Source organism: Dicentrarchus labrax, unplaced genomic scaffold (assembly GCF_905237075.1).
Source record: "Dicentrarchus labrax unplaced genomic scaffold, dlabrax2021, whole genome shotgun sequence".
NCBI lineage: Eukaryota > Metazoa > Chordata > Actinopteri > Moronidae > Dicentrarchus > Dicentrarchus labrax.
Window position 1 is genome coordinate 15,293,995 of NW_026136716.1, and position 14,754 is coordinate 15,308,748.

Consider the following 14,754-nt stretch of genomic DNA (forward strand, 5'->3'; position numbering starts at 1 on the left):
TCCTTCATTACCATGAACACACACACTGTAATTTATTTTGACTCAGTCCCACATACACCATCCTGCTTCAACAAATAAAAACAAATAGTGGATTACTCCTTGCACATTAATACAGTAGGGTTTAGCTATGTATATATATATATATATATATATATGTACACGAGATATCTTCATGCTTACAGATCTGTGTGCTATGTAGTGTTCACTCTTTCCTCCAGGATGCTGTTAGTGGGGAAGCCTTGGAAACAGCATTTAGACCATCATTGGACAACTTTTCTCCCAAACTGAGACTAATGAACAGTTTGTGGTGAGTCAGCACTCCTGGAGGCAGAGTGTGGCAGGTTTTACAAACTGTTAAATAATCTCATCTAACACCATACCACAGGGTGTCTCTGCTCAAATGATGTATCATAAAAGCAATAACAACCAACTGAACCAACTGACCAGTTATAGACTGACAGGAATCTCCATCACAGCGACTTTCCTCTTTACATATAGCATAAGACCCAATTGTTTGATGGTTGATACTGATATATAGTTTACAAAAAGTAATATATATTATATTATAATAATTTATGAAGATGACTAAATGTAACAAATTAAACTACATTACCTTGTTGTTGACATGATTCCATGATCCCACGCTTTACATTGTTGTCAAACTCAATGGGTGACATCACAATAGGTTCACACTTGGTTAAAAGGTAATACAAGGAGTTTTTAACTGGTTATGAAACATTTTCAGTCTAATACTACTACGATTACCCTTGAAACTACCGTTTTTGTCCAAGGGGGACACCCGATCAACACAAAATGAAAGTTCTATGTAGTGGCTTTGAGTTGAACCATGTTTAGATTAAGCTATGAACCAGTCTAAAACATGGATGACATTAGCTTCCCCAACATAAAGTATTTAAAGGTCCAGTGTGTAAGATTTAGTGACATCTAGCGGTGTAGTTGCAGATCTTCCTCGCTTCATCCTCCCCTTCTAAGCGTGAAGGAGAATTTACAGTGGCCACAAAACGTGCGGAAAATGCATATAATGAATATTATGTCCTATTTCTCCCACATGTTACACACTGGACCTTCAAAGCAAGACACTACAGGTGAATAGGGTAAAAAAAGATGGCTGATAACTTACATTAAGATAATTTTTCTATTACATGTTTTCTGAAATGTTATATTTAATCGTCTAAAAAGAGACCCTTAAGAATATAGATATGAATAGCTACTGAAGTGGAGATTTTTGGCCCAATGTATGAGAAAAAATTCCTTTAGCAAAAATTCCAAACATTTTAAGACAGCAGGTGAATAGGGTAAAACTTCATATCAACATGAAACTTCCCCAGTTAAAAACTTATTATTAATATTTTTTGTATAACAAATTTTCTGAAATTGTATGTCTAAATGTTCAAATGAGGCAACAGACAAAGTGTAGTAAAATAAATGCAGAAAATATGGAAGCAAAATACTATACTGTCTTGTATACAGGGGTGTGTCCAGAGCCGGGGCCTGGTGTGGATTTGGTCACCCCTGAAATCTTATTGGCCACCCCAAGTGACACCCCATTATCCTAACCTCTTCCACTCAGCACTGTATTTCAGTGGCTGTAGCGGGTTTTAAAGTTAGAGTAAAGGTACTGGTATCACATGAAACCAGATTACCTAAGGCATCGGTTGTCATGCTAGCATGTCAGGAAGGGGTATGAATAACATTACGTTTTGGCGGGTTAAATTTTGGCTGTGGAAAAACTTGCCTGGCAATTTTCAAAGGGATCCCTTGACCTCTGACCTCATGAAGTTTTACCAATGTGTTTTTTTCACCTAGTGTTTTTGTATATTTCTGCATGCTATATTGAACTGTATTGGAATTACAAATTGTAGTTGTTAATTGGGCATGACTGGAAAGCTGTGACACATAGATACTTTATGCCACCATTGAAAAAAGCAGTGCCCCACCTGTGCCACCTCAGTCCAAAAACTCTGGGCATGCCCCTGCTTGTGTATACTTTTCAATGCAGTTTATTTTTCTTTAATTCTGGGAAAAATAAAATTAATTATATAAATATATATTTAATATATAAATTAAATAGACATTCTTGGTTACCCAGGGAACTAAACATTATTTCATTAAAGAAGATCACTCTGAGAATAACAAGAAAAATTAAAGCTGCAAGCAGCGATGAACGGGATCTCGCAACCGGCGCGCGTCGGGGCGTGCTGCGGCCACGTCACGTGCCGTCGTAACAAGCGCGTACCACAACATGAAAATGTCATGTAAATCAGCTCAAAATCGCCACGCAGCACTTACTTCCTGTTGCCACTAGGTGGTGCTATCACTATGTGTTCAGGGCGGGACTCTTATCGAACATGTGAAGTTTCGTTGCAGTTGGATCATGTACGCAGAAGTTATGATTAATCCCTCTTTCATGGCGAAGGTTTGAAATTGGATGCCACGGGACGCCACGCCACGGGCACAATGTTGGACAAAAAAAACTGACTGCACTGACCAATTTTGAAGTAGATCCAATAAAACCTGTAGGAGGAGTTGGTTAAAATAGAAGCCCTGAAATGGCAAAAATGTCATCACAGTGTGACATTCGTTCAAAATGGCCAACTTTGACGGCACGCCATGCACACGCCCTTCAATGTACAGTGAAAAAATGAACAGCGTTCATTCAGCACCATGTTTTGACTGTACTGACCAATTTTGAAGCAGATCCAATAAATTCCCTAGGAGGAGTTCGTTCAAATACAAGCCCAAAAAGTCAAAATGACCACAAAATGATGAAAATTAAAAATTAAAATATAACACTTCCTGTGGGTTTTGGGGCATGGGTCCAAGAGGCTTTTCTGCTTCTTTTATCATGATACACATGCGTAGCAATTTTCGTACATGTGGGCCTTATGTGTCTTGGGGGCTGATTCTTGGGGGCGTGGCTTAGACGTTTGGCGGCGCCCGTGCACGGGGACAATGTCATATCAATATTTTAGCTACGTTTGAATTTTGTGCAAATTTTCATTCCATTTTGAGGATGTTGCGGGGGCCAAATATGCAGTTGAACTTCCAAAGGTATAATAATAATAATTCCTAGAGGAACAATAGGGTCTTCCACTTTCAGTGCTCGATCCCTAATAATTCTAACAGGAACAATAGGGTCTTGCACTTTCAGTGCTCGATCCCTAAATATAAAAAAATATATTTAGAAGTTAAGTTCATCACAAACTTATCACTGAAACATTTCTGCTGCCTCAAAGCTATCAGTAGCATCTCTGTTAGTCCTTCACCAAACAAAATGCATTATCCTCCCTCCATTATTTCAGCAGCCCTCTTACACCATTGCCTCCTCTGATGGAGTTCAACTTTGCTTTTTCCTCCACAGCGTGTAACCCACATAATCCACTTTAGGCTATACATACTCATAAGCAACACTAAAGGAGCGGGAAATTTGTGCTGACGTGCCAGGAAAGCAGGGTGAGAGCTAAGCACAGAGAATCCATGGGAAATAAATGCTGACTAAAGTGGTAGCAGAGGAAGAACTGCACTTCAGGGAGACTGCTTTAGGTGGGAAAATGACAAAGTAGGACTAATAATAAAAGTGAACTCTTTATTATTTGGGTTATTATATGACAGACTATCAGGCATCCTGTCGAAGGAGTTTCATTACAACTTTGAGTTCAAAATATAGTTGGTTTGTTCAAACACTGTTTTAAGAGGTTTAGGGTCTTCATCTATTAGAATAAGAGGCACATTCCACACATATAGATGATTTTTCATATGTTTTAGAAGCAGCTGCAGGTGTGAGGTGTTGGTTTTGTTTCAAACTGATCTTATGTCCTACCTTGTACAAAAGCAGCCACACCATCCGACCCTTTAATTGGACTTGTGTGGCAGTGGTTGTTGGGCTGTCAGTAGAGTCATTCTTCACATGTAGGAGAAAACAGGGTTGGTTGTGACACTTTTTACTTTAATTTCAGTCCCTTAAAACTGTATTATTACCTTAATAGATTCCCTTTAATAATGTAATGGAAGCCTTAAGTGTCCAGTAGTAATGGGTTGGACCATACTCTCCTGTTCAAAACATATGGATACTTCTTGTGCACTTGTCACAACTATGCCCATGGGTTGGTTGGTAGTCATACACTACACTCTCTCTACACGTGCCTCATTTACAGTTAGTACAAAATGCAGCCGCCAGACTTTTAACCAGAACCAGCCGTCGGCCTCACATTACTCCTGTTCTCGCATCCCTTCATTGGCTTCCGGTAAAATTCAGAATCAATTATAAGATCTTACTGATGCCCCCAGTTACATTTCAGATCTCCTTGTTCCTCATTCCACTCATCAGCCACTCCGCTCCTCAAATCTCGGCCTTTTATCCATTCCCCCGCTCTAACTGTAAAACTAAAGGTGACTGTGCCTTTGCTGTTTTAGCCCCAACATTGTGGAATAGTCTTCCCCAATCACACAAATTTACTGAATCTGTGGACTGTTTTAAACGGCTGCTCAAAATCCACCTCTACAGGCAAGCCTTTTTATAGATCTCATTGTTTGTTTCCTCATCTGTCGTCTCTCTTTTAGTTTATTCTTTCCCTTTCTTATCTTCCTTTGTTTGTATTTACATGCACATACACCCTATGTTTGTTTGATTGGGTATGGTTATACCCTTATGTTTATTTGTTGTTTGTAAAGCACTTTAGATCTCTGTGTCAAAAAGGTGCTATATAAAGAAAGCTTTACTTACTTACTATGGGCACGTTTATTTTATTTTATTTAACAACCACATGTCATCTAGACCAGTGGTTCCCAACCTGGGGGTTACCAAAATGTGACGCGTTCCATCAAAATGAGTCGGATGTCGCAGCGGCCCGTTTGTGTAGAAACACGTTTTTACAAGAAAATACAATTTTGGGCTATTTTCAGTTTTTACATGTTTCTAATTGAATAAAGTCTCAGCTTTAATACAATGTCAAAATTAATGTAAAATACAAAGGATAAATATAGCTAGCATAAATAAAACGAAACAGGTGTCAGATTTCAAAACACCGGCTAGCGTGTTTGTGTCATCTGCGTCATCTGTCAACTGTCAGTTTAGATACACAGACACAGAGACAGATTGACAGATTGACAGCCTAGACAAAATGATTTTTTGCGACGACGACATTGCTCGACTTTTAAATTCAATTCCTGTAAGACATGCTACTTCAGAGGACAACTGGATCGACCTTATTACGGACTATTTCACCGCACCGGCAGCTGAGAGTGAGAGTGACAGCGGCAAAAAGATATTTTGGTATCGCCATAAAGCTGAGACTTTCCTCTTTACAGCCATGAAGAAAACTCAAAATGTGTTTCTGGGTCAAAGTGACTCAAAGTGATGGAGCAGGTCACAAATTATTATTTCCAAAAATGTAATTGATAAAATCCCAATAACACACCCAATTGGATAATCAAAACTCTGTATAATCCAAATTGAAACATATTTTTGGTCCACATTTAAATTCATTAAGCTATTTATTACCTATTTAGTGCGTGTATGCGGGTAGGGGTTGGGGTTGGGGGGCCTGACTTGTCTTGGACATAGGCAAGGGGGGCTTCAAGGAAAAAAGGTTGGGAACCACTGATCTAGACCACTGGTTCTTAAACTAAGGCCCATGTACTATTGGTGGTATGGGAGCTGCCTGCTACACGGAGGAATCTCTGAAATATTTTTAAAAAATTAAACTAATTTGTTTAAAAACATGTAATACTATCAAAATTTCAAATTAAAGTACTAATATCAATTTAAAATAAGTTTTGCATTTCCTGTAATATTTTAGTTTCAACATCGTTTATCATTCATTAGTGCAAGCATACATCCGTGATGAAGCTAAAATGAGGCAAGATAGTAAACAGCGGTAAATGAATGGCTGCAATTGTGGCTCCAAACAGGTTACTATTTGAAAGAGAGTTGCACATCAAGAGTACCCCTTTTCCACCAAATTTGCTTTGGTTCTTTAACCGGTTCTGTTCAGGATTTAACAACAGTCAACAATAAATAATCTTCTTATCAGGATAAACCTGCCTCTTGGGTGAACTGTCCATACCTGAATAAAGTCAGCCAACGCTGCTGTACTTGTTGGTCAGAATGGTGGTACTTGGCTAAATATTTTCTGAGGTGGTACACGGTGTAAAAAGTCTGAGAGGGGGAGTCACGTGAGGAAGACCTGGGAAATGGCCGCGTCTTAGATAAGCTCCCATTCTCCACTGACAACTAATAACAATTAAATTACATACAGTCTCTGTGGAAGTCTAATTAATGTCGTAAGTTGTCGATACTCCTACACAGTCAAAGTTACACGAAGTTACGCGATCTAAACCGCACAATGAACCAGGGAAAACGAAGTGTAGAAACCCGCTTGACTTCAGCTACTATACAAGCTAACCCTGTTAGCCCCACTTGCAGCGAAGCTAGCCAAGGGAACAACATGGGGGATATTCCCAGAAATTTCAAAGATGAGCTCGACTCTGAATGAAGTGGCGAGTGATGTGTCGACGATTAAGTCGGACACAACAGAACTCAAAAACACAGTAAGTGCTTTGCAAACACAGCTCGAAGAGGTGGAAAATCGTATTGCTGATGTGGAGGATAGCAACACTAGCATGATCAATGAAAACAAAGTGTTAAGACAGAGAGTGGAGCAACTTTGGAGCCATGTTGATGACCAAGAAAACCGAGGGAGATGTAAAAACATTAAACTGATTGGATTGAAAGAAGGAAAAGAAACAGGGAATGCAATGAACGACTACATAAAGAAAATACTTAACGAAGGATTGGGGCTACAGGGGGACGAATATGAGATCGAGAGGAGCCACAGAAGTGGGGGACCCAGGACAGGTGACGACCAACCACCGCGGATGATACTGGAGAAATTTCTACGCTACATGGCTCGGCAGAAAGTTTTGACAGCCGCGAAAAAAGAGAGAGGGATACGGTGGGAGGACTGCACTCCCTCAATCTACGAAGCTATGACCAAGGAGCGCTCCGACTTACGAAGGCAGTTCTCCCCAATTATGAAAGCTCTGTGGGACCACCGGGTGAAACACACGTTGGCACACCCGGCAGTTCTGAGGTTTACCTGGAAGGGGAAGAGACTGAGCTTTACCGACCCAAAGAAAGATGAGGTCTTTGTTCGGGAAAACATTCAAAGCACGGAGAACGACTGACTGTATGACGTGATTATGAGGGAGAGTGGAACTTTATTTTGAAGGCTCGGTGGAGACGGAGACTCCGAGGAGCTGCTGTAACCGGACGGTTGGTGAGAGGAGGAGAAGGTACCGTCTATAGGACCTACACGGACCGGAATCATATTGAGCCCAAGGCTTACTACACTGTCATGTTCATTTTAAAGGCAGTGTTTTTTGAGTTACTGTTATTTGGTATTGTACATGTCCCTGTTCTGGGACACTGGTTCTGGAGGCATTTTCATTTTCATTTTCATGATGGCAGGAATAAGACATTAATATGTGTGGAAGTAGCGAGGGACAGTATTATGGAAGAGGGTAAAATGAGACGAAGGTTTATACTCTTTGGAAGTAATGAGTAGTGGACATATCAATATAGTGACATGGAATATTAATGGCTGTAGCACACCAATTAAACGCAAAAAAATACTCACTTATCTTAAATCTAAAGGCACAGATATTGCATAAATTCAGGAAACACATTTCAGGGACCAAGACGAAGCTTTAAAAATGAAACGTAATTGGGTCGGTCACGTCTTTCATAACTCAGTATCAAGTAAGAGTTGTGGAGTTGTTATCCTCATCAACAAAAAACTGAATTTTGCTATATTAAATCAATTTAAGGACTCTCATGGACAGATTCTAGGTGTGGAAGCACTTATTAATGGAGTTAAAGTTGTACTTTGCAACTTATATGCACCAAACAGAGAAAACACATCATTTTTTCATGAGGTCAACAAAATATTGGGTGATACAGATGGTCAGATTATTTTAGGGGGAGATTTCAATCAAGCATTAGATGATCATTTGGATCGCAGTAATGTCAGAACAGGGACATCCCCCAGAGACAGAGCAGCTTTAGATACCTTACAGGAAGACCTAGGTTTGATAGATATTTGGAGACTCATAAATCCAGAAGAACGGGAATACACATTTTATTCTCACTCTCATAGATCCTACTCACGAATAGATTTTTTTTTGTTGTTAGCTCACTTGTTGACCTGGTAATAGACTGCAATATAGGAGTTATAGCAATAACAGACCATGCACCGGTTGAATTACTTATAAACTTACATACTACTAAAGGTAATGTTGGGAGGTGGAGACTAAATACAAGTTTGTTGCAGAAAGATTAGCTACTGTTTGGGATGCACTTCGTCGGGGCGTTCATCAGGGGGAAATGTATAGCTTATAGTTCATGGAAGAAAAAGGACAATAAAGAAAAAGTACAACAATTGGAAAAAGAAATAGGTAAATTGGAGAAGCAACTTGCTGAACAATACAATGAAGAATATTTCAGAAAAATCTCTAAACTAAAATTTGAATTACATGAAATATACAATAAAAAGGCAGAGTATTCACTATTTAGGCTCAAAACAAGTTTTTATGAAAATGGTGAAAAAACTGGATGATTATTGGCAAGACAATTAAAACGCCTGGATTCAAATAACACTATTACAGCAATTAGAAAAGATGATAAACTATTCACATCAGCTAAAAAAACTTATGAAGTTTTCAAAAACTTTTATGAAGATTTGTATACGACTACATGTTCGGCTAGTGATGAAGACTTGAACTCTTTCTTCCAGAAGGTAAAGCTTCCACAACTGTCTTCAGAGGAAAAGGATAGTTTGGATGCTCTCATAACGAAAGCTGAAGTTAGAACCGCAATTAAAGGTATGAAAACCGGGAGGTCACCTGGTATAGATGGTTTCCCGGTGGAGTATTATAAGAAATATGTTGATATTCTTTGTCCATTTCTCACAGAGGTTTTCCATGAAGCGTTTCAATATGGCTCACTCCCAGAAAGTCTTAATCAGGCCATTATATCACTGATACCAAAGAAAGATAAAGATTCAATGGACCCAGCTAATTATAGACCTATAAGCCTAATAAATGTTGATTGTAAAATATTGTCCAAGACATTAGCACTAAGATTAGATCAGGTTCTACCCAAAATTATTCACAAAGACCAAGTTGGATTAATAAAACATAGATCTTCATCTGATAACATGAGGAGACTGTTGCATTTAATTTGGATGAACAGAACTAATCCTCACCCTGTTTCAGCCATATCACTTGATGCTCAAAAAGCATTTGATAGGGTGGATTGGGCTTTTTTATTTGCAACCCTTTCAAAATTTGGGTTTGGCAACGGTTCCTGCATATGGATAAAAGTCTTATATCCCTGCCCTAAAGCTGCAGTCTTTACTAACGGGATAATATCTCTGTTTTTCAGTATAACCAGGTCAACTAGACAGGGGTCCACTATTGTTCACAATTTTTTTGGAACCATTGGCCATGTCGATTAGAGCAGAGTCGAGAATTAAGGGTGTCATTGGAGGTGGCAGGGAGCATAAATTATTTCTTTATGCTGACGATATTTTGGTACTGAGCCGGGATCCAGCCAATTCTGTGTCAGTTCTACTAGAAACTATTGAAGCATATTCTAAAGTGTCTGGTTATTGCATCAATTGGCACAAATCAGAAGCCATGCCAGTGTCTCAAACTTGTTCACATAAGCAGTTATCAGCTTTTGATTTCAAATGGCTACCAAAGGGGATGAATTAGATCCAGATATAAGGGAAATTATGACAACTAATATTGAAAAAGTATTAAATAAAATACAAGCTAATTTGGATAATTGGAGTAAATTACACCTGACATTATGGGGTAAAGTAAATGCAATAAAAATGGTGGTGGCACCACAAATAAATTACCTAACTGGGATAATACTCATATGCATTCCAAAACAACTATTAGTTAGATATGACAAAATGATAAAACTATTTCTTTGGGATGGAAAAAAAAAGGAAATTCGTTTGGATAAATTATTTGAGTCCAAGAAGAGAGGGGGTTTATCATTACCGAACATAAAATATTACAGTGTTGCCTTTGAGATGTCCAAGCCTACGGGACATTGGGATGAAGCTGGTGCTGATCTGGACTGGGTCCTGATTGAGCGGGGGCTGACCTCCCCCTTTAAACCTATGGAGGCTCTAGCAGAAACAGCTAAAAATGAGAAAAATAAGGTGATTAACCCTATTCTAGGACATTCGAAAATGGTTTGGCAGGAGGTACATAAGAGATGTAAAATCTCTCAGTATACTCAAAAATATTCATCCATATGGCACAATCCGAAAATAAAGATAGAAAGACAGCCTATCTATTGGGCTCAGTGGTTAAGAAAAGACATCAGAATAATAGATGATCTATTTGAAAATGGCAATTTTCTTTCGTTTATTAGACTTAAAGAAAAATTTTAATTAGAGGGTAGAGGCCACTTTTGGAAGTACTTACAAATTAGACACTGTATTAAAGAGGTGGTTCCTGTTGGTCAGGACAGAAGTCCAATCGAATGCTACTTACAATTACCCAAAATACATCATAAGGCTTCAAGATGGTATGAGATGTGTCCTTGGACAAGTAATAATGGTTGTAGTAATCTCAAGATGATATGGGAGAAAGATCTGTCTTGTACACTGGATGTAAAAACATGGGAGGGGATTCTTTCCAACACTGAAGAATACATAAGAGAGGCCAGAGGCAAGTTTATTCAGTATAAAATAATTCATAGATATTATTTTACCCCATCAAGACTTAAAACAGAATGGGTTTAATTAATAATGATTTATGTTGGAAGTGTGGGGTGGAAAGTGGCACATGCATTATGGGAATGTTCTAAGATCCTCCCCTTGTGGGAAAAAGTTATAGATTATATGAGTAAATCATTAAATTGTGAGCTTCCCAGGTCACCAAGAACTATGGTACCCCTGTTGAACAGATACAGTTTTAGAATATTAAAAACTGGCCTAATAACATGTGCACGGACTATTCTGAGGTGTTGGAGGGAACCCCAAGCTCCCACACTGAGTACGTGGAAAACACAGATGATGGGGACTGTGGCATGCGAGAAGATGTTGGGGAGATTAAATTGTGAAAATGATATGATAAAAGAAAAATGGGATAGTTTTGGTAGACAGATGTGTTGATTTGCCTGCCTTGCCTACTCACCTGCCTGTTTTATTTTTAGTTAATTTATTTTCAGATTTTGTATTTTATTTTATTTATTTTAGTTTTTATTTTATTTCATTTATGTATTTATTTAGGACCTCCATTCTGTCTGCTTTGTTCAGTGTTCGTTTGTCTGTTGTAACAACGAAAATATAATAAAAACTTTGTCTGAGAGGAAGTCTGAGCTATGGAGCCAGAATGGTGACTTTAAAATTTGGCATCCAAATAAAAAATTGGAATTGAAAACAAAACCAGTACTGAAAAAGGAAACATTGGCATTGAAACATTTGTATTGAAAACAGTTCTATTGGCACTGAAAAATGAAACTAATTAAAATAATTAAAATCTTAAAATCGTATTATTTTATTTTATTGGGATTTTTTTTTTTTTTTTTTCAATGACAATCTTCAGATTTTTTCTTCATGTCACTTTTTTTTCAGTGACAGATTTTTTTTACAATGTCAGTTTTTTTTCAGTTTCAACTTTCTGTCACTGTTTTGGCGTCGAGAGGGAGGGGTCTGAGGGGAGGGGCAAGTAGAGCGTGGTTTGCATATAATTTGCAAATCGTCAGACTGAAGAAGTACGTCTCTTTTCCGGAACCACCATCCGCTCTGAATGATGAACAGACTTACTTGCGGTTTGGAAGTTCCCGGTGAACAGGACATTTTAGCAATGCCACCATGGCTTCAGAGCGGACGGCGGGTTCCGGAAAAGAGACGTACTTTTCAGTGGGGCGGACTGGGACAATAATTCAGGCCGGGAATTTGATACCATCGCAGGCCAACACCACCCGATTAACGCAACACCAAGAGTGAGTTAGGTTGGGCGCCTAGTGATGTAACAGCGTAAAATAATAAAGCAAAGGCTCCACACACAGTTTTTTCTGTTTCTTTCCCCTACAAAATAAATGTTTCTGTTCACTAATTGACCATTTTTATATGCATTGGCTATGTTCATAAAACAACAAATATGTTCTTAATCTCAATGGGATTTTACCGGGTTAAATAAAGGTTCAATGAAATAATATACTACAAGGATTTCAATATTCATATAATGTATTATGTTGTGTCTATGTTAGTTACACGCAGCTTGGTGTGTGTCTGCCTGCAGTGCTGTGACAGAGAGCCTCAGAAAAAGAGAGGAGGGGGTGTGTTTGTGCCCAACGTTGCTGCTCAGTCCGTGTGAGCTTCAGCGAGGCAGATACCCTAATGAGCCGCACGACGGATTGTTTATTTCAAAATCAAGCGTGACCCGGCCATCGCCAATCGCCGGTTCGGCGGACTGGCCACCGGGACATGTCCCGGTGCTCCTGATGGCCAGTCCCGGTGCTCCCAATGGCCAATCCGCCACTGAGTATGCCGATATGCAAATTATATGCAAACCACGCTCTACTTGCCCCTCCCCTCAGACCCCTCCCTCTCTACGCCAAAACAGTGACAGAAAGTTGAAACTGAAAATCAGTGACACTGAAAAAAACTGACATTGTAAAAAAATCTGTCACTGAAAAAAAAGTGACATGAAGAAAAAATCTGAAGATTGTCATTGAAAAATACAAAATAATCCCAATAAAATAAAATAATAAGATTTTAAGATTTTAATTATTTTAATTAGTTTCTTTTTTCAGTGCCAATAGTTGTTTCAATGCCAATACAACTGTTTTCAATACAAATATTTCAATGCCAATGTTTCCTTTTTCAGTACTGGTTTTGTTTTCAATTCCAATTTTTTTTTTGGATGCCAAATTTTAAAGTCACCATTCTGGCTCCATACTGATCTACACTATAGCTCTCTCTTCATACATTTTAATAGTTATTGTTTTATTTAAACTTAAATTTGTTTGAGGAGTTCGGTATAGACCTGCTCTATTTGAAAAATGTCCTGAGATAACTTCTGTTATGAATTGGCGCTATACAAATAAAATTGAATTGAATTGAAAAACCCATTGTGCAAAACCCTACGAAAAAAAGGAAAAAAGAGGTGGATATTTACATTCTGACATGAAAAACACACACAAACAAAGGTTAGTCGCTGGTGAACTGGTGCATTGGGTGGCTCGAAAATTTCTTATGCAGGTGGAAGTTTTATTTTGAAAGTCGTGAGCGGAAACAGTATTGTTTATTGTCACGGACTACTTGACTTTCAGTGACGGGCGCTACAGTGTAGACATTGACAGAATGTAGCAGGGAGTATACCGGTAGTTCTGTAACTAACGCTACATATATACCTTTATCGACTAGTAACAAGTTGTTTTACCTCTGTAGATAGCTAAATTATAGCCGTTAAAATGAGCTAACGCTAAATGTTTTCCATGTTGAGACCGTAAACACGGTACGTCCTCTTCTTCTCTTCAGTCTGACCAAAGGTTACATCAGTAATGTTAGCTAACGTTAGCTTTGTTTTTCTGTACTTTGACCGAAGCGACCGAGTCAGGAATCTGTGAAAGTTCAAAGAAACCACAGTTAACTCAGTACAGCCTGCAACCAGCCTGATGACACATAGAGAAATCGCTTTTCAGCCATTTATGTTGATGTGAACTTGTACATGTCTCTTCATGTACAGCTCTCATACAGAAATACATCCCCTAGCTTGTACAAAATAATACTATAATACATTTTAAATATACAAGTCCTTAAAATCTTTTACATGTTATCTCGTGGGATCTTGTCATGTTTGATTACCATATTACTGCTATATTATAATTATTATTACTATTACTATCACTATCAGGGTAATTCTGCAGAAATGTACAACTTACGTTATTAACTCATTGAGGTTATGAATACACATTTATAGCTGTTCATGTATTTTCATTGTTACAGCAATTTCATGGTTGCACAAATGAACAAACATCACACTTTAACAAACCTGATAGATAAATGAAAGATAACCTCCTCATTTGTTGCATTAACATTTTTTTCCTGTGATTCCACCTACATGTGCTAAAGAGATTGAGAAATTATATTTCATAAAGTCTAGTTGCCAAAGTATTAATGTAATACCAGTGACAAAAAGACACTTCATGTTGTCTTTAAATTAATGCACAAAAGAAGATGAGCTGTCATTTCTGTGTATTCATAACCTCAATGAGCCATATAATAATGTAGTCCAGGTGTAAATGTTAGAAAAAGAAATACATTATAAGTCATCTTGCTGTTCCAAAAGTGGACATTTCTGTAGAATAACATATAATTACTACTAGTAGTAGTGTCTTATCAGAATTAGTGGATTTCTTCAGCAGCGGTTTGTGGTTACCTTTAAAAAAACAGCCTGTGCTCTATGCTACTACAAGGTTCAGGGTTGACCGATAGGGGTTTTTCAATATCAAAACAAAGAAAAGCCATGTGTAATACCATTACTCCATGCATATTACAATTTATTATATGGTTACTTAACTAGTGACGTGGGGATGGGAATACTAGATAGGAAGACTATAAAGGCGCTATACAAGTACGGGTCCATTTACCATTTGCCATTACCATTATGTAGCAAAGGGCCACAGGTTGGACTTAACCCATG

At 38.2% G+C, this 14,754-nt stretch overlaps 1 protein-coding gene across 5 annotated transcripts in view; it reads right to left on the reverse strand.

Moving 5' to 3' along the window:
* LOC127378444 (steryl-sulfatase) overlaps positions 1 to 14,754 on the reverse strand; it is a 60,481-nt gene that overhangs the window by 17,159 nt on the left and 28,568 nt on the right. The gene's annotated exons all lie outside the window — the stretch shown is intronic.